Raw genomic sequence first — 18,214 nt, forward strand, 5'->3', positions numbered from 1 at the left:
TACATTTTATCTCTTTATTTCACATTCATGTTTGGAAACCTGTACCTTCCTGTGTGGCATATAACATAAACTCATAACAAGGAGGAGGAGGTGCTCATGTTCTTTATTTAAAGAGGAACTATGCAAGTCTGGTCGCTTTTCTGCTGTGTTGCTTGCTAACCCTCCTCCCAGCCATGTGCATTTGTTTTTAACGAAGCCGGTGAGAAATTTACGACAATTTTGTTACGTTGTGTATATTTGTGTAGTTTAATCCGTCATAAACCGTGTTCGTGTGGCGGTGCCGCAGAGACGAGAGCTGGGACACCGGAGGCTCCATTGTCCCTGGAACTAGTAAAACCATTTATTAAACCATCACAATTACTCCAAGCTGTTTAATTAAGGTAAAATGTAGCATAGTTCCTCTTTAATAAAATATAAAATCACCTTTTAGTCTTAAAATCCTTAAAATTTGAAACACAGAAGTAGAAGAAGTGCAGGTCCTCAGGATGGAACTGGTTGTAACTCGTTAACTATTTGAATCCGTTTTTTGTCCTTTTGGGAGACCAGATCTTCTCTGATCTTTGTCTTTTTAAGCTATTTTTAAAATCAGAAAGTTAAAATGTGACGAGTTAAAACAGTTCGAGAAGGAAATCATCTAAACCTGAACCAAACCCATCTGTGATCGTTGTTATAGTAACCATAGTCCATCCAGTTTGTGTTGCTGTTGGATGTCGATCAGTTCTGGTCATGCTGCACTCAAGAGGAAACAACATGGCCAATGATGATGATGATGTGACTTTCAGGTCCCTGCACCAGAACAGAAGATGTTTCCCCGACTGTTTGATGGAAATGTCAAAGCTTTTAGAGACATTATTCCTTCTCTGGACAGAAACAGGACAGAGATGAAGAGATGGAGACGAGGTCGGCGTCTCTAACCTCAGGTATAAACAGCAGGAATATGAAAACTGGACCAACTCTGTCCTCCAGTGGAGTTCAGCTCGGCTTTTTCTGCAGACCGACCAATCGATGATTATTGGATTTGGTGCGATGAAGCTTTTTATTCGACACAGGCTGGAAAATGATTCTAACAACTTCACATTCTCCTTAAACGCTGCAGAACAACAAAGAGCTTCAAAAGGACAGCCAAGATTCACCTGAGCCTGTTTGGTTTTTTGTCAGCGTGATGCCAGGAGAGAAGCCACTCACAGACGGATCCACGTTTTACTGCTGCTTCTCTTCGACTGGTCCTCCGATCGATCATCAACATGAAACATGGGAATCAGCTTCTTATTTAAAACTGGATAAAGCATCGTCCATAAAAGTGATAGGGACGATATAGACGTTAAATGTTGTGTGATATTTACATCGTGAGCTTTGAGTGGTGAATCAACGAACGTGAGAATGAAACTTTATCCAAACGGTTCGTCTCAGCTGCTAATTGCAGATTTCTGCCGGCTGAAAAAATGATAAAAAATCAAGAGGAATAAAAATCTTTCAAGACTGAAACTTGGAGGCAGGAGGAAAATCAATGTTTATAGGCTTTTCTATAGGCTTTATAGATGAATTGTGCTTTGTGCCTGTGCTCTGAAGTTCATTGTTATCACTGTTATCTGATGTTTCAGGAGGGAAAAAAAGGTGTAAATCCGATAAACACCAGCTGTCTCCAACATGGATCCATGTGAGTCACGAAAAGTTCTGCACTCACAGTTTTCACTTTTCAACACCTTCGTCACGTCACCATCCAAACCACTCACTGGGCTTTTAAAAGAGGTTCCTGCCAGGAAACAGAAACCGACGCCAGTGAGTGTGCACCAGTGTTGCATCACCACAGTCACATGGTTTCTGTGTCTGTGACTGGAAGAAGAAATATGATCATGTCACTTTGGACTCTTGGAGGTTTAACAGCCATTTTTCACCAGCGTCATTGACGTTACGAAGTGAAAACCAACGTTTCCAGCTGGAAAAACAGTGTGTGTCCAGAGACAGACAGCTGTCCACACGGTGGCGCCATCACAACATCACATGCTAAAAGATTTTAGCTTCTGAATAGAGCTGGACAATTAATGGAGTTTTAATTGTGATTTCAATTTTGGATCCAAACGATCTCAGAACTTTTCAACAATGATTATTTTGCCATTTTCCTACCTAGACTATTGGGATTTTATTCTGAAAGACCGTCTGTAGTGATTCACTGTCGGTGAATTAGTTAGTTAGTTAGTTAGTTAGTTAGTTAATTTGGCTCCTCTGGCCTGTTGTTGCTGCATCATTAAACGTGCAATAAGATTAAGATTAACTTTATTGTCCCACAATGTGAGAAATTTGCTCTGGGCCATTCGCCCATACTGCAGCCACAAGTAACACAGAACATACAACTACACACGATCACATACAATAGATATGTGCATTCATACAGTATCATACAAAGTGCCGGAGAATGCAAAAAACATGGTGTATTGAAAAATGAATAAATATCACCAGATACAAAGTGCTAAAATTGAAGTAAAATTACTAACCTACATGTATACAGAACGAGCAAACGCAAGTCACCTCTTTAACACCAATCGTTTTTCCAGCAGCATGAATTAGCCGAGACAGTTTGTTCTGTTTGCATACAAACATAGTATAATAATCCTCTGAATAATCATGATTGAACTGCAAAACTTTAACATTTACATTGTCTCAGTGAAGCTTTACAGGTGTAGAAAAGATGTAAAATTAGATCAAGAAGATTAGATCAGATTAATGTTTGATGTTTGAACACTATCTCAGTTCAGTGTGTGATCATGATGCAGTTACATAAACGTCTGTTGGGAACGCCGTTGCCAGTTTTGCAGGTTGAACTGTCGCCGTCTAAAAACACAAAGGAAACTGTGAAGGTCAGAAATGAGATCAAGATGTTTCAGAGGACGAATGAAAACCTCAGTAAGATTCATCCTCTGTCGACCATGAACGTCTCAGCACGATAATCCGTCTCATAGTCGTTAATAACTGACTGACACACTCACACATGGCTGATAACATACAGCTGTGTGTGTGTGTGTGTGTGCATCATGAGGGCTGTAGTGTTTTAGAAGTGCAGTGTGTATCATTTTTAAACGTCACTACATCACTGTCACATTAATGTGTTATCTTGGTCCATTTCCTGTGAACAGTGGAGGAGAGTGGTGTCCTCGTTAACGCTGCACTTTCCTCAAATTATCACCACATCTTCTATAAAAAAAAAAAACAACCTCTGTTCACAGGTTCGATACCCAGCTGCAGAAATTACAGTACTCTGTGTTTATCAGTGTTAAATCAGCTCCTTGCTTCATTTAACAGTCAGAGAAGAGGATGTTTATTCAATTACAGAAAGTCTCAGTATTATTTTTTTTGCTTCTTCATTTATAAAAACATTCACATCTTCACTTTTTTGTTGGAAACAAATTAGAATTTCTAATCAGATAACAGATTAAAATTCGATGAACAGATGGACAAAAGTACGGCAGGAGTTCAAAACTTATTTATGATTCATGATTCACGTCTTAAATGCACAATTATTCTCAGTGAAAAGGCGAAACGCACACAGAGGGAAGTGGATGTGTGACATTTATGAACGTACAGACTGTTTTCAGTCGATTCTGAGAAAGGACAGAATCTCTCTGTGCATAATAACAGTAATAATAGTAACAATACATTATATTTACAGGCACTTTTCTAGGCACTCAAGGACGCCTTCCAACAGTAAAACATAAAACTGCAAGTGCAAAGCAGACGACTGAGAATAATTCAGAATAAATACAATTGTTATAGAATAACCATGATGCAGTGTAGGAAAGAAACTGGTGCAAAGGAGACTGATCTGAGATCAGAGAGACAGAGAGGACACAAGTAGAGTTTCTGCTGCAGAAATGAAAATGTATTAAAGGGATCGTTCAACATTTTGGCAAATTGGCCCATTGCCATAATCCCTATAGTCATAGCAGTAGGTCCGTTACCTTTAATTGTTGGTGCAAGCTATTTTTAGAACGGTGGAGCAGAGCCATGAGCTGCTCAGAGCTACACTACGGAGGCTCATGGGATTTCTTGGTTTCCCTCATCAAACTCATCAAATACACAATCCCAACCACCTCCAACAACGCCCCTGGTGGACAAGTTGTGACCTGCACATTCACAGATAATAACACAACGTTACCACACAGAGTTGTTTTAGAGGGAAATACATGCAAAACCACTGATGCGCGTTGCCTTCAGGGACAGTTTTTCATCAAGCAGTCTCTGTATTTCCCTCTAAAACAACTCTGTGTGGTAACGTTGTGTTATTATTTCATAGCGTGGTGAATGTGCAGGTCACAACTTGTCCACCAGAGCGTTGTGGAGTTGTTGGATTGTGTATTTGATGAGTTTGATGAGAAACCAAGAAATCCCATTAGCCTCCGTAGCGTAGCTCTGAGCAGCTCACGGTTCTGCTCCGCCGTTCTAAAAATAGCTTGCACCGACAATTAAAGGTAACAAATCTACTGCTATGACTATAGGGATTATGGCAATGGGCCAATTTGCCAAAAAACTATCCCTTTAAGGTTGTCTCATCAATTTTGTTTCTTCATTTCTTCATCAGGGCGTCAAAGTTCACGCAAGAAACACGTTAAAGGAGCTGTATGTAAGAAATGTATGGTAATTAATCACCCAATATGTCAACAGAGACCAAGGAATCATGTTGATCAGAGCTGCAACTCTACTGACCAAAGTGTGTGTGTTTATTCCTCCACAGCTTTTATTTGTGTGTGTGTGTGTTGACTCAACATCTGCGTGTGAGGTTCAAGGACACGTGACACGTTTTATTTGATGTCTGTCGTCGTCGTCAGTGAATAATTCACTCGAGAAAAAAAGAAAGAAAATTCCTCGGCATGAAATCCAAACACGACCGCTCCGATGATGTGTAGAGCTGTGACACTGACACACAACAACTACCACACACACACGGTGCATTCACATCATGTTGATATGTTTAAAGGTCCTGTTTGGTTTTTACATAAGAGGAAGTTGTGAGAGAATGTGTTTAAAGTTGAAGCAGTTTTTAGTGTGTTTGTGTGTGTGTTGAAGGTTGCTTCATGATTATCTCTGATATTTGTTCAGATGTGTGTTTGCAGAGTTTCTCCGCTGACCTTGGATCAGAAATGCATTATGTTGTTAAGCAGAAAGAATGAAAGGTCCATAGGCGGCGCTAGGGCGGTAGGAATGGGGAAGCTACGGGACAGAAAAATAAAAAAAATAAAGTCTTTACCCATAGGCAGATACATATATTATTATTATGTTCATCAAACTGCAATGCAGCAGAATGATTCCTTTCATTCTCTACTTGTTGCTTCTTTTTTTTTTTTTTTTGCTGTTGTAGCCCATAATTAATTAATAATCAATGTTCTTACCCTAATGAAGCAGCATGCCACAGGGCGTTAGTGTCACATTTCTCAACTATTTCTTCAGGTTTTAATCCTATAGTCATTGCTCTAGATGCACAGAAGCGACAGAGTTGACAGTATCTGCTGTGCCATAGTTGTCCTCATCCAGTTGCGCACCGCTGTATCGTTGAGAATGTGCGCTCACACAGGTGTCCGGAGGTAGGCCGGTGACTGGAGGGAGGCAGCAGGCGTTCGGGGGGCCGTGGCCGGTCTGGAGGTAGGCCGGTGACTCGCGGGCAGTGGCTGGTATCTGGGGGGAGGAGGCCAGCGGCCAGTGGCTGGAGAAAGGCTGCAGGTGTCTGGAGGGCGGGGGCCAAAGCCGGGAAGGCGGCAGCCCGCCATAAGCATCGGGGTCGGCTTCATTGCTGCTGCAGCTCACAGCGTGCTCTTGCATAGGACTCTTTAATTTTGATATTCAACTTCTAATGTCCGCTTTACCTGGCTTTTTTTCTTTTCATTTCGCTAGACTAAAGGCGTAAGCTTCTACGCTGCGCTTTGTAGCTACGCCGTGTGTACGTAATGACGCAGGTAACCAGTCAAATACAAATACCACCGAAATAAAAAATAACATCGACATAGATAATACCTTAAAAATGTGTGTTTTAATGTATTTCCCACCTCTTTCTAAAATAGAATTTAAAAACAACGAAAAAAAAACATTTTATTTTTTTATTTTAATATTTGTGATGATTTTATTTCATTTTCTGTGACAATCTAGGGAAGCTAAGCTTCCCCTAGCCTATTGATAGCGCCGCCTATGGAAAGGTCTTTCTGGTGTTCATATTAAATGTTTTTGAATCCATAAGAGGTTAAAGTTGCTTTCTGTTTAAAAAAAACAAAAAAACAACCAAACAAAAAAAACCAGCTGAATGTGGTTTTACAGTGTGATGTTGCTTTGTCATGACGGGAACTGAATGCAGGAAATTAATTTACACAAGTTTAGCTCGAGGCTAAAGCTTAAGGAAATAAAAGTAAATAAAGAATGAAAGTGAATATTTATGAAGAGATGATGAGTTACTAAGCAACAGCATCACTGAATGGTACAGTAATGACATCATCTCTGAATACAGATGTTGAACTTAGTCAGGTGTCGGTGTGTTTGAGTGAAACCTTGAAGCTGCAGCAGCGACTCAGCGGTGGAGAAGTGACATTTACACTTCATAATTCATTGTCTCATGTACTGCACATTACACCGAGTGCACACTGTGTGTTTGTGTGTCTGTGTGTGTCTGTGTGTGTCTGTGTGTGTGTGTGTGTGTACTCTGCTCAGCTGGCTGCACAGTTAAGCCATGGAGAAATGGACTCTCTCGTCTGGCCGTCACACAAATGGACTAAAATTACACATTCTCGCACATTAACACTCCGTCACTCGCTGCCGTCGTGTAGGTTTCCTTCTGGAAAAGTCAAGATCGTGTTTCATCATCTCGATTTCCCCCGCCGGCGGCCTCGGCTCTCCAAATCTCCATGTTTCGGGGGGGGGGAGAAAAAAAATAACATAGATTTATGGGTGGGGCGCTAACAATATCCTCAGTTATTGCTAGAAGCAAATGAATAAATCACCATGCCAAGATGCTTCAGCTCCACTGCCTGGACCCATAAGAATTGAGTGTGTGTCTGTGCAACTGCATGTTTGTGTGTGTGTGTGCATGTCAAACTAGTTTGTGCGTCCACGCAGTCATGCATCTATCTGTGTGCTTGTGCATTTCATTTGAAATGTGTTACGGAGCAACTGCAGCCTCCTTTTCAGCTTTCCTGTTTGATTTATTCAGTTGATTGCTGTTGGTTTTCAGCGGCTTGATGAGGCCGGTGAAACGCAGTCAGCTGCAAGAAAAAATAAAAATAAAAAAAGGACAAAATCTAATTCATTTGAGTGAAAAACCTCCTCCTCCTCCTCCTCGCTGTTCTTCATTCTCTTATTTATGGAGTTAAGATCAGCGTCGACTGTGCTTGTACAAACATATGTCGTGCTGGTTCATCCTACTGGGTGTATTTAAAATCAACTGTAAATTCCTGAAGGAGAGAAGCAAAAAAAAAATGCATAATTTATCCTGGGAGCCACATTTGTTGGTATAATTAGGGCAGTATGAAAGTCCATATTTAGCCCCTCAGAGAGGATGAGAAGTTGCTTGCCTTCTGTCAAGATCATTAAAAATAAATGTGCTACAGGCCCCAGATGTGAAGCCTGTGGCCAGATCATGTTTTTGTCCTGTGAAGATGCAGAGAAGTCAGGAAACGGGGCAACAGGTAGGACTGTCGGCTTTAATTCAGAGTTAAAACATGAAATTAGATTAAATTAAACCAGTGATGGACTGAATTCAAATCAAAATGTCAAGTTTATAAGTATAAAGGTAGATGTTTGTATTAAAGCTCCATACAGTATAAAGGTAGATGTTTGTGTTAAAGCTCCATACAGTATAAAGGTAGATGTTTGTGTTAAAGCTCCATACAGTATAAAGGTAGATGTTTGTGTTAAAGCTCCATACAGTATAAAGGTAGATGTTTGTGTTAAAGCTCCATACAGTATAAAGGTAGATGTTTGTGTTAAAGCTCCATACAGTATAAAGGTAGATGTCCATGTGTAGTGTGATTATAAAGCAGCTCTATGTTCTATATTAATACTGTGAAAGTATCAAAGCCTCAGTCCACAGAGAAATGCACACAGCCTGTATTCAGAAACTGAGCCTTAAAACCAGCCGTCAGGACTTCCTGTCACTTTGTGATGTCACAACAAAACCCCGCCCCCTCACCACCGGCTGGACCCACCATCCAACAACTTGCAGTATCTGGTTTCTCTGAGTGTTTTATTCTGAAATCTGCTAATAGAATCAGTCAGAAAACAGTCAGCCAATCAGAAGAGAGGCTCAAAGTGTCCTCTCTTCTGATTGGCTGACATCAAACGTTAACAAAGCTCCAGAGAGAAGCTGAGAGAGGAGATGTTTAATCCAACACCGGCCTTAGAGACACTTTTCTCAGTATTTGCATGCAACAGGGGTCTAGAAAACAAATACCCACTGCAGCTTATATATGGACCCATTATTTAGAAACAAAGCAGCTTGTCAGTAAATTTGTATGCAACACTCACCCATGCATTTACATTTTTAAAAAAAAATTCAAATCCGACATCTGTCTAACATGACACATGTGCCAGTGAGCAGTGGCTGCTGAATAACTTTGTTTACAATATGTAAAACAAGATGTAAATGAGCTGCTCCACTGAGAAAAGACCTTTGTGCTTCTTAAAAACATCAACCGACAGCACGAGTTCAAGTCACTGACACCCACTCACACAATTAAATAAAGTATAAAAACATTTATATTATGCATTATTCTAACTTAAGAGCACAGATCCATTCATTGTGGGTTTTTTTTTTAACATTAGTATGAATCTGCTTTTTGTAGAGTGTATTAAAGCAGAAGTAAGCGATCCGGTGGTTTTGTCTAACTTCCTGTCAGCAGATGGAGTTAGCAGTCCCCGCCCTCGTCCCTACGTCCTACGTCCCTACGTCACCACATTCACGCGCATCCCTTGGCTGCACACACAGAGAGGACCGCCCCTTTATGCCGTTCTCTCTCCTCATTGGATAAAGGTTGTAGGATACAAGGAAAGTTTTCTCCTCGGCTCAGAGCAGAGCAGAGGGACTGACAGACCCGTGTTTCAGACCAAACACTCTATGTAAGTGATTGCTGTCGGAAGATAGAACTATTTAAGACTTATATTAACACAAATATTCCGCTTACTTCTGCTTTAAGATCTAAATAAACTATATCTACCAAACACTGCAGTTCCTTTCCTGACCACTAGAGTGAGTCAGTCTCTATTGACTCCCGTGTTAAAGAGTCCTTTAACTTCACAGCAGAAATAAACATGTTTACAGCCTGGATCTAGTCTTTACACCTAATTTGCTTATTTCGCATACAGGTGTCAATGTTTATATAATTTTATTACAACTTTAAATTGTGGGCGTGGCCTCTCTGATTGACAGTGCCGATTGCCAAAGCCAGCTCTTCTCTCTCTTTGCAGCTTTTCTTCATCTTCTTCTTCTTCTTGGAGTAATGAACATTTTTGTCTCATTACTTTTCAGATTGGAGCCGTTTCAGGCACAAGAACAACTTTTCCAGGTTGATCTCCTCCTCATCTCTCAGACAACTGGCTCCTCTCCCTCCGCCTGCACAAGCAGCTCGCTGCATGGAGGCACCACTGGGACGAGTGGAGTTCATCAGATGCATGTTTGAGGGAGGAGGCCATCTTAATGTTTAAGGGATAGTTCACCCAAAATTCAAATTTCACTCATTATCTACTCCCCCCTCATGTGGACTAAGGGCTGGGAGAAGTTTCAGAGTCCTCTGTGGCTTCTCTGAGTTACAGGGGGTCTCGGCGTAGCAGTGCATGTCCATATAACGGTTGCAAATGGATACCAACTGTCTTTGAAACAAAAAGACACACCAAAAAACATCCAAATACCTCCATGCTGCTCGTCTGTAATGTCCGTCTTGTATTGAAGCCCCGAAATGCGAAATTGTTCTGAAAAAAATTAAATGAGTCTATATTTCAAGCTTGTTTGCAGTGGAAGCTCCTCCTCCTGGTCCGTCCAAATCTCGTGAGATTTGAGATTTTTTTCTGGACAATTTCGCATTTCGGGGCTTCAATACAAGAGGGACATTACATACGAGCAGCATGGAGGTATTTGGATGTTTTTTGGTGTGTCTTTTTGTTACGAAGACAGTTGGTATCCATTTGCAACCGTCATATGGACATGCACTGCTACGCCGAGACCCCCTGTAACTCAGAGAAGACACGGAGGACTCTGAAACTTCTCCCAGCCCTTAGTCCACATGAGGGTGAGTCGATAATGAGTGAAATTTGAATTTTGGGTGCACTACAGTATCCCTTTAACAACATGAGACAGTGTCAAGAGGTTTTTCTCTGGACAGGCATCATGATACATGACAACACACACACGACTGACGTGCTGCTGAACATTGAAGCGTTCATGGAGCACGAGTGTAAAATGACTCAAGGCAGAAATCAATCGACCCTCCCGAGAGCAGCAGCGTCTGTGTTGTGTTGTGTTTTGTTGTGATGCCAAAAGCGCGGTCGTGTTTTATAGGCGGGAGGACGAGACGCTGAGCTCCGTGACCTTTCTCACAACAGTTCACAACAGATATACAGACGTTTTTGAAAGCGCCTCTAGAAAATCAAATCCTGAGACTGAGGGGCTTTTGGCTGTGGAGGAGCTTCCTCCCTCTGGGATCCAGACGGATGTGTGATAAAGAAGAAAAAGGAAGTGTGTGTGTGATCGAAGGTCAGCTGATCACAGAGTGTGTTGACAAAGACGAAGAGCATCTGAATTCAAAGTACAAATCAATGAGAGTCTGGGTCTTTTTTCCTTTTCCACTGTTGAAGTTCTGACTCCAAATCCCATTTTGACCAGGTTTCTGTTCCCGAGGAGACTTTCTAAAATCTCTTCATTCCTGCTTCGATCTTCTCTGTGCAGCTCAGACATTTACAAGACACAAGAAGAGAAGAAAATACAATATATATTATATAATATATATCTATATTTGATCAATATTTTGATATAGGCAATGGTTTTAATGTCTTTTATTGTGTTCACCTCCGCTGTGATGAGCGTTTTAGCTTCTTTCAGCTAGTTGTTTTGAGTTTTCAGGACCAGCAGCCTACTCACCTTTTCTATACTGATCAGACCTGAGCCATGTTAAACAGAGAAAATGATCCAGTCTTCATGTGTTGGCTTTGCTCACCACTGACTTACTTAATTTTCACTTAGTTTTTTCTTTTCTTTAACTTAAAGTGACTACGAGGACTTTCGGAAAGCGAAGTGTTTTCACACTACATTTCCCATGAGCCTCCGTGCGCACGGTGAAATTCTTGGACCGGCGCAAGACGGACAAAAGCGAAAACATTTGCCAAGAATGTTTTCATTCATCAAGAATGAAAGTCAGAGGTTCAAAGACGATCAGATACCGTCGTAGTTCCGACCATAAACGATGCCAACTAGCGACCCACCGGGCAGCGTCCGGGAAAACTATTGTGAAGTAGGAAAATGCTGGGCGAGTCGACCACTAAATATTAATATCTAAATAACTATTAAGACAAAACGATATATTTATCGAAAATGGACCCATGAACAAGTGTGGGTTACATAGATTCATCCACATTAATATGAGACTCTTTTATAATGTAAATAAAAACTTAGCTGTTAGCTCGCAGCTTTAATGAACTTTTCAGACACAGCGTAGGAATCACTGTGAAGTTTCCTTCATGCTGTTTCTCTTCTTTTAATCAATCGAGGTGCAAATGTGCAATGTTATACCTGCAGAGTTTATTTTCTTTTTTTAAGTGATATAACTTATGTTTTGTCTTTTGTCTCCCAAACTTCTTCTCTGATTCAGTTTTAGTGGCAACAACTGAATAAACATGTCAAGAAAAAAAATCCATTCAAAGGGCTGAAGTGAAGCAAAACAGAAAACATGTGTTGTTTTTCTCTTTCAGGGGGGAACGCTTGATGATATATTGATTCAACAGTGTGTGTGTGTGTGTGTGTGTGTGTGTGTGTGTGTGTGTGTGTGTGTGTGTGTGTGTGTGTGTGTGTGTGTGAGAGAGAGAGAGAAAATAAAATGTGTGCGCGACACCCTGTATTTTCTTATTGTTTACCATTTGTGCTCATAGGTAGAGTATCTGTGCATATTTCTTAATGAAATTCTGATAGGTGCTTAGATGATTGACTGTGTGTGTGTGTGTGTGTGTGTGTGTGTCAACTGCAGCACTTTTATAAATGTGCAGAGTGATCCATCATGCGGCGCTGCCCCGGCCGTCCAGACCTCAGAACAGTAGAACTAACGACCGCAGTGTCACGGGTTGTTGAGCTCCTCATTTCTAATTGATGCCCCCCCCCCCCTGTTGGATTATAAGCGTCCAAATGGAAATTGAAGCAAGGTATTATGGGTAACGGTTAAAATGACAGTTTTTAATGTAATCTAAAAATGCTGATGTCATATCTGTTATTTATTTTTGATGCACAGAGGTGTTTTGGTTTGGTGACGTTTGATTCATGTTTGTGTTTGTGATTTTTTGCATTTAAGGAGGAAACGTAACCACAGAAACTAAAATCAACGGCTGAAGATAATCCAGCGCCTCTTGGACACCTGTCCTGTTCACTAAACTAAACCATCGACGTTGCTTTTCTGCACCAATCAACCAGCAACTATTATGACCTTTGACCTTTGACCTTTAGCCCTGGTGCACTTGGCACATCTGGGTGAGTTTTTTAATATTATTATTATTTCTAAACATGAATGATGTGCACAATCATGGTGATGAAATCGTTCTTTCTTCACTTGCACCACTTCCTGTCGTGTTCAACGGATCATCTGACTCATTCTGCAGCAGAAACTCAAAGTCCTGGATGGTTTTGTGTTTTAATAATAATAGTAATAAGATTAATAATAATAATATCAGCAGACAGTGTTGATCATGTTGTGACTGACAGTTCAATGGGGGGGGGTCGCCTGTGACTATTTTTGTTATTTAAAATTCAGATTTTGTTGATAATATCATCAGGGACAGGTGTGATTGAATGACCCTGATCCTGTGGTTCTGCCTGAAAGGAAAAAAACACAAATGATCAGAGAAAAGAGGCGATCAATAAAACAAAAAAAGGCCATTTGATAAACAGAAAAACACACTATTAATATGAAGTTTGTAATATTTATACTATTGGACTGATCACATGATGCCAAAAGATCAATTTCTTATAATAAAATCCCTGGTAGGTGTGAGGAGCAGGTCGGAAGTTGAACAGTTGGACTCCTCGTCGTCTTGTTCCCGCTGCTGCTCTCTTCTCTCTTACATTTTAATTTTGTTTTCGTATAAGCAAAGCTCTTGTTTAAAAAATGAAAGTCACTGACAGACAGTCACTTCCCCAAAGTCACCGACACTTCTAATTATAGTCTGTTAGAGTCGTCGTGGTGCTTTTGCTTTGAAAGTGAGATGATGATGAAGTGTGTGTGTGGCTGTGTGTGTGTGTGAGCTCAGGTTGTTGTTTTAGATTTTAGATCTTTTCAGGTGAGGCTTCACTCACACGTAGATCTGCGGCCTCAGACCAGATCAAACGCTACCCGAGCTGACAATGAGGTTGTACCAAGTCACTTCCGCGTTCAACAAACTGCAATCCCCCCGGCTTCCTCTGGGGGCTGGTGTCAGAAAGCAGCATTCTCCATAGACCCCCATGTTAAAATCGCCGACTTTACATCCTCAATAAACATGATCAAAGCCTGGTGTCAGAACGTTTTTTGGTCTCAATCGATAGTTTCTACCCCCACACACACTCTGAGGGGGGTGAATTTTTTTTACTATTATTAGGTTTAAAATTCTCGCCAATTAAGGCGCGGAATCGTTGAGTGACAGGTCCGAGCAGCTCCGTGGACAGCTGCTTCGAGGCCAGTGGGCGGGTTCTCGGCCGGCCAATCCAACATGGCGCTGTTCAGGCCGCCATATTTGAGTCACAAAAACGACTCCCCAAAACCAATGGGTGACGTCACGGATGCTACGTCCATGTTTTTTACAGTCTATGGGTTGTAGATTCCTAGACAGGAGAGGAGGATAAAAAAGAAGTGCAGCTTCCACCGTCCCTCACTTCCTGTTTCTACAATATCCACTTGCACTGACAACAGCATTTGGCCTAGGCTATGACTTTTTTTCTTCTTTTTTTTTTTTACAGTTTTGTTAGGGAAATCAGAGCTTTGGTTAATGTTAGGGAAAATATTGTGTCTGGTTTTAATGTCACAGTAACTTCAGCGACAATGTGTTCATTTAGATTTAACAAATCTGACACAAACTGCTGCAGGAGGAGTTACCAAAACATCTTCAGCTCCATGATCACAGGACAACTCATCCTGATCATTTTATTTCCATCTTTTCTATATCCACACATCTCGTTCTCCTGAACACCATACCTCTCACTTTCACTTTGTAGGAACCTATGACCTCACAAAAAATGGGTGTGGCCTCTTGAATGTTACATCTCGTCCACTTCATAATATTTCAGGAAGGTCCTGAGATCTCATTTCACTCTGGTACAACATTCACTTTGATCATCCAAGGATGAGCTGATATACTATTTTCACAATAAAAGCCCACAAGAAATGTATTAAAAATAATCTTTCTCAGGATTAAAATCTTGTGCATCGGTGCTGAACGGTCCACACACACTTCACCAAATCACCGTCTCGTTGAGTCTAATCTTGAAGACAAACCTTCCCTGTGGCGTCAACTTTAAATTAAACAACAAAATAAATCATTTTCAGTGTTTTGAGTGTCGCCCTGAAACTATTACAGCTGAGTTTCTCATCTGTTTCCCCAGTGATTAAGTTTTTTTTTTGTTTATGCTTCAGTTTAAGTTTGGAAAAGCTGCAGCTGTTTTCAGGCAAACTGCACCTCCACCACATTTTTATTTGCCACAAGCTTTCCTTAACCTTATCCCCTGCTGTAGTTGTTGTCATGCACAGATATCCCATAATATTCAATATTTCTTTCACTGCACACTACAGGAATTTATCAAAACCAATTTAAAGTTGCAGCTAACTTTGAGTTTGACAGTCTCTAAATGCCTGTGTCCTTCTCACCAGCACCTCGGGTAATCTTTTTTTTTTTTTTTTGGGCAAAACAGTGTTTGGAGCAGCCAGCAGCTGTCGAGTCTCCTCCAAAAAAAGAAAAAAAAAGATATTTGACTCCCCTCAGGCCGGGCGTCAGCAGCTCATTCAACAATAAAAGAGCCAAATAATTACAGAGCCTGAGGAGGTGATGTGTCTGCAGCCCCCAGTGGCGCTGCACGCGGCTCCCACTGCCTACAGGCTGCAGGTACAACCAGATATGAAGGGCAGGAAGTTAGTGATGAAAGTGGAGAGAAGAACCAGCACATTTCTACATTTCTGCTGCGTTAAGTCTGAGAGAAAAAGTGTTTGTCCACATGTGGGACTCACTCCTGGATGATTTAATTGCTGCTATATGATAAAACTCTGTCATTAAAACAGAATTTAAACTTCCTCTTTGCTGTTTTCCACTCGGTTACACACAGTTTTTGCCAAAGGACTGACGAGAGTCACGTGTTGCACCAACGTCGCTGCTAATTTCACTCCATCTCCCAGTAGCTTTTTCGCTAGTGGAGATAATTTCAAACTGTTAATGAGCTATTAATGAAGCTGCCATCTCCACAACACGTCTAATGGCACTTATGCATTAACTACTTCCAGAAGTTATGTGGTGGAGAAGTTAAGCGCCTATGATGTAATGTAATGTGAGATATAAAAATTAAATGTAAATGTAAAGACACGGTAACATAATGTGACAATTCTTCATCTGTAACCATGAAAACAGAGGAAAAAAGGAGAGGAGAGCTGTCAAAGACACATACTGTTGGTACAGATGTGTCTGTATATCGCACATTATCGCACACAGAGAAGAAAATAAGCAGGAAATAAAAGAAAGAACAAGAGTATAAACTAATTCTGAGAGGAGCTTCACCTCCCAGAGAAGATCTCTGACCAATGACAAGTTCAACTTTTCTGGAAACAAACATGTCACTGCCACTAGATGTCGCACCACTTGGCTTATATGAGTTATTTAGACCTTTTTTAGTGTATGTTGGTTTTTATATTCCAGATGGAAACCTGAGTTTTACCCTTTACCCTTACCCATTCTTCATCTTTATAAATCCAGACCAGTACTGGGACTTGAAATGTATTAATTTGCTGAGACCAAAATGCACAGACGACACTGACTGAGCTGATAAAAACTGAACAGTACATTATTATATAGTGGAAATTCTTAGATTACAATGCTCCATTTGACATATGCAAATAATGTAATACAAAATCATAATTTCCCTTAAAACATTCAAACCCAGTATGTATAGTTTGCATTTACATGCCATTTACAGGTAATTTTGTACACGAAATAGGAGTTTATTGCATGATTAACAGGTTGATGGACACAGGCAGGAATGACTTCCTGTGATGCATCATGGGTATGAGTCAGCACATGAATCATGGAGAGGGTGGGGTTCACAGAGTTCATGAAAATACCAAATGAGTCAAAACGGGCACAGAAACACACTGAAACACAACTAAGCAGAAAGTACAACGACATAAAAGATTCATAAGCTTATTAGATTATAAAATGATTCATGATCATTATTAGAATCCTATTTACAGAAACTTTGACATGAGCCTGTTGTCATGTAAGCTGCCTCTCTGTTGCAGGCGTAAAGACGGACAGAAACGTGTCTGAAAGTAAAACTGTAGTGTGTGAAGATGTGAGTGTCAAGGTGGAATGTGAAAGCAGAAGCGACACCTCGGGAGCACAGCACCAGATTGAGGATGGATAATATTTGAAGAGCTTAGAAAAAGAAAAAGAAAGAGGAAAAAAAAAAAAACCTTAATCCCGCCTCTGAGGGATAAATACGTCTGCAGGAGGACATGACACAAGAAGTGAAGTCTGGCTTTATGAAGAGGATAAAATGACACTGATGTGTGTTTTTTACCCGGTGCACATGATTCTGTTTGATTTACTGCATTTGAATCTGAACTTCATCTTCCTCAGGAGTTGAAGATGAGGATGAGGATGAGGAGGCTGCAGCAGGTTGCACTGCATTTAGTGATAAAGCCAATAATATAACAAAACACATAGAGCAAGGAAAGATATGCATGGGATAATGTTGAGTGTTAGAAAAGTGTGAGTTGAGAAGGCGCTGCAGCTTTGCCCACGTTTCATCCATAGTTTTATTATAGTTTTATTTGGCTCAACCCTGAATAAATGAATGACAATAATCAGAGAGAGATGATATGAAATATAAAAGGCTGTTTGACCTTCTCAGCTACAGTTTTGAGAGAGAGAGAGAGAAAAGATCAGAACTTTGAGAAGCTTCTCGCCTGATTAAAAACAGGACGGAGGGATTTTTTGTTTTGTTTTTCTCAAACGTGAGGTCACTGTCAAACATCGCGCTCAGGTTTGCACATTTGAAAACACCGAACCAAGACGGTTTCATCACATCTGAGCTGATTCTGGGAAAACTTTTCTGGGACTTTTTGAGACGGATTTTGTTTCAGATGAGATTATTTACTTCAGCCATCTATGATGTCACTTAAATAACAATGTGCAGCCTGCTGAGATGAAACCCACTGAAGTGAATGGGAGGAGTTAAAAAAAAAGAACAAATTATTGGACTTATTCAAACATCTACTGCTCCGGCATACTATCACCTAGAGACTCCATTTAAACTTTAAAATGTAGACACAAGTCTCGTCTATTGATGTGTAATTCCATGTTTCGATAGGTATTACAACGTTTGAACAATCACTGTTCAATGACCATGATCATTTTTGGAGAGATTTTGAGGTTATAATGGGTGTGTATTGCACGGAATGTTCAGGCTATAGAGTGGGTGACATCATCGACTAGATTGGGAGGAGCTGTCTGAAATTGTCTGAAACTTTTCTCTTTCCACTCTACTCCCGGCCACAAATTACACTCTACACACGTGATTTTTTCCACAGTTGTAGACAAACTTGTCCTCTCTTGGAAAATGCTCTCAACAAAACAGAAAGACTGACAGAATTTTGTGAGCCTCTGAGTGCAGGCAGGTCTCTTCCTGCTGCCCATCGACTCTAATACAAACATTTTCTGAGAGAAGCAGAAGGGCCCCTGTTTATAACTCATAAGGGTTTCTATCTTTCTGTCTGGTTTATTAATATAGTAAATATGTCAAATAGGACATTTAGTA

The 18,214-nt window shown here is 40.6% G+C and overlaps 1 long non-coding RNA gene across 1 annotated transcript in view; it reads left to right on the top strand.

Moving 5' to 3' along the window:
- LOC146966192 (uncharacterized) overlaps positions 1-9,571 on the top strand; it is a 15,954-nt gene extending 6,383 nt beyond the window's left edge. The window contains exons 3-4 of the long non-coding RNA XR_015034508.1: positions 7,581-7,658; positions 9,497-9,571. This is a non-coding gene — a long non-coding RNA (uncharacterized LOC146966192). The remainder of the gene's footprint in view (positions 1-7,580; positions 7,659-9,496) is intronic.
- The last annotated feature ends 8,643 nt before the right edge of the window (positions 9,572-18,214 follow it).

Source organism: Trachurus japonicus, chromosome 20, assembly GCF_045865225.1.
Source record: "Trachurus japonicus isolate A0001 chromosome 20, Traja_1.0".
NCBI lineage: Eukaryota > Metazoa > Chordata > Actinopteri > Carangiformes > Carangidae > Trachurus > Trachurus japonicus.